At 65.5% G+C, this 2,891-nt stretch overlaps 1 long non-coding RNA gene across 1 annotated transcript in view; it reads left to right on the plus strand.

Moving 5' to 3' along the window:
• Window positions 1-2,519: 2,519 nt before the first annotated feature.
• Window positions 2,520-2,891, plus strand: part of LOC121275101 — an 18,243-nt gene continuing 17,871 nt past the window's right edge. Inside the window, exon 1 of the long non-coding RNA XR_005942359.1 lies at window positions 2,520-2,629. This is a non-coding gene — a long non-coding RNA (uncharacterized LOC121275101). The remainder of the gene's footprint in view (window positions 2,630-2,891) is intronic.

The raw sequence follows: 2,891 nt of genomic DNA on the forward strand, positions 1-2,891 counted from the left end.
CCCTGTCCCTGTCCCCCTGTCCCTGTCCCCCTGTCCCTGTCCCCCTGTCCCTGTCCCTGTCCCTGTCCCCCTGTCCCTGTCCCCCTGTCCCTGTCCCTGTCCCTGTCCCTGTCCCCCTGTCCCTGTCCCCCTGTCCCTGTCCCCCTGTCCCTGTCCCCCTGTCCCTGTCCCCCTGTCCCTGTCCCTGTCCCTGTCCCCCTGTCCCTGTCCCCCTGTCCCTGTCCCTGTCCCCCTGTCCCTGTCCCCCTGTCCCTGTCCCCCTGTCCCTGTCCCTGTCCCCCTGTCCCTGTCCCTGTCCCCCTGTCCCTGTCCCCCTGTCCCTGTCCCCCTGTCCCTGTCCCCCTGTCCCTGTCCCCCTGTCCCTGTCCCCCTGTCCCTGTCCCCCTGTCCCTGTCCCTGTCCTTGTCCCTGTCCCTGTCCCCCTGTCCTTGTCCCCCTGTCCCTGTCCCCGTGTCCCTGTCCCTGTCCCCCTGTCCTTGTCCCCCTGTCCCCCTGTCCCTGTCCCCCTGTCCCTGTCCCCCTGTCCCTGTCCCCCTGTCCCTGTCCCCCTGTCCCTGTCCCCCTGTCCCTGTCCCTGTCCTTGTCCCTGTCCTTGTCCCTGTCCCTGTCCCTGTCCCCCTGTCCCTGTCCCTGTCCCCCTGTCCCTGTCCCTGTCCCCGTGTCCCTGTCCCTGTCCCCCTGTCCTTGTCCCCCTGTCCCCCTGTCCCTGTCCCCCTGTCCCTGTCCCCCTGTCCCTGTCCCTGTCCCCCTGTCCCTGTCCCTGTCCCCCTGTCCTTGTCCCTGTCCCCCTGTCCCTGTCCTTGTCCCTGTCCCTGTCCCTGTCCCCCTGTCCCTGTCCCCCTGTCCCTGTCTTCCTGTCCCTGTCCCTGTCCCCCTGTCCCTGTCCCCCTGTCCCTGTCCCCCTGTCCCTGTCCCCCTGTCCCTGTCCCCCTGTCCCTGTCCCCCTGTCCCTGTCCCCCTGTCCCCCTGTCCCTGTCCCCCTGTCCCTGTCCCCCTGTCCCTGTCCCCCTGTCCCTGTCCCCCTGTCCCTGTCCCCATGTCCCTGTCCCCCTGTCCCTGTCCCCCTGTCCCTGTCCCTGTCCCCCTGTCCCTGTCCCTGTCCCTGTCCCCCTGTCCCTGTCCCTGTCCCTGTCCCTCTGTCCCTGTCCCCGTCCCCCTGTCCCTGTCCCCCTGTCCCCCTGTCCCCCTGTCCCTGTCCCTGTCCCCCTGTCTCCCTGTCCCTGTTCCCCTGTCCCTGTCCCTGTCTCCCTGTCCCTGTCCCTGTCCAGTGTCGGAGATGAAGGCTCTCGGGTCAACTCCGCTTCACCCCTTCCCCGTTATTCCTCCAGCGAGTGTTCATGTTCAGTCCTCTCGCCATTCTTCGCTCGTCCGTGCCTCTCACTCCGCGGATTTCCCGTGAAGCCTCTCCCTGACCCGCCTGTTTGGGCAGAAGGTTCCAGGTTCCAGCCCCTCTCTCTGGATTTGAACCCCACCAGGCAGGGTCAGCGCTGAGGGAGCGCCGCACTGTGGAAGGGTCAGCGCTGAGGGAGAGCCGCACTGTCGGAGGGTCAGTGCTGAGGGAGAGCCGCACTGTCGGAGGGTCAGTGCTGAGGGAGTGCCGCACTGTGGGAGGGTCAGCGCTGAGGGAGAGCCGCACTGTGGGAGGGTCAGCGCTGAGGGAGAGCCGCACTGTGGGAGGGTCAGTGCTGAGGGAGCGCCGCACTGTCGGAGGGTCAGCGCTGAGGGAGAGCCGCACTGTGGGAGGGTCAGTGCTGAGGGAGAGCCGCACTGTCGGAGGGTCAGTGCTGAGGGAGTGTCACACTGTCGGAGGGTCAGTGCTGAGGGAGAGCCGCACTGTCGGAGGGTCAGCGCTGAGGGAGAGCCGCACTGTGGGAGGGTCAGTGCTGAGGGAGTGCCGCACTGTCGGAGGGTCAGCGCTGAGGGAGAGCCGCACTGTCGGAGGGTCAGCGCTGAGGGAGCGACGCACTGTCGGAGGGTCAGCGCTGAGGGAGTGCCGCACTGTCGGAGGGTCAGTGGTGAGGGAGAGCCGCACTGTGGGAGGGTCAGCGCTGAGGGAGAGCCGCACTGTCGGAGGGTCAGCGTTGAGGGAGAGCCGCACTGTCGGAGGGTCAGTGCTGAGGGAGCGCCGCACTATCGGAGGGTCAGTGCTGAGGGAGCGATGCACTGTCGGAGGGTCAGCGCTGAGGGAGTGCCGCACTGTGGGAGGGTCAGCGCTGAGGGAGAGCCGCACTGTGGGAGGGTCAGTGCTGAGGGAGCGACGCACTGTCGGAGGGTCAGCGCTGAGGGAGTGCCGCGCTGTGGGAGGGTCAGCGCTGGTCCTGGTTGTGGGATCTTGCTCGAAACGCAACTGTTCCTGTTGCTGACGTGACAGTGGCCTGAGGGACATTGGGATTGGTGGGTTGGTGAAGGTGCTGGGTAACTGGCCCTTCCCCGGGATTTCTCTCAGGGTTGGGGTTATCTCGGGCCAGTGGGCGTTTCTCCTGGCCGCGCAGTGGCTGCTCTAACTCCGGGATCTCTCCTCAGGCGGTGGATGAAGCCCGGGATTTCTTCAAGAGGAAGGTGGATTTCCTGACCAAACAGATCGAGAAAGTCCAGCCGGCTCTGCAGGAGAAATACACCATGAGACAGAGTGAGCAGCCCAGAGGCTCCGGGAGGGCGAGGGGGAGGGGGAGGGGGCGCGGTGAAAATTGCAATTTTTATTTGGGTGGGGTGTGTGTGTGGGTTAGTGTGTGTGTGGGTTAGTGTGTGTGTGGGTTAGTGTGTGTGTGGGTTAGTGTGTGTGTGGGTTAGTGTGTGTGTGTGGGTTAGTGTGTGTGTGTGGGTTAGTGTGTGTGGGTTAGTGTGTGTGGGTTAGTGTGTGTGGGTTAGTGTGTGTGTGTTAGTGTGTGTGT

Source organism: Carcharodon carcharias (assembly GCF_017639515.1).
Source record: "Carcharodon carcharias isolate sCarCar2 chromosome X unlocalized genomic scaffold, sCarCar2.pri SUPER_X_unloc_6, whole genome shotgun sequence".
NCBI classification, from domain to species: Eukaryota; Metazoa; Chordata; class Chondrichthyes; order Lamniformes; family Lamnidae; genus Carcharodon; species Carcharodon carcharias.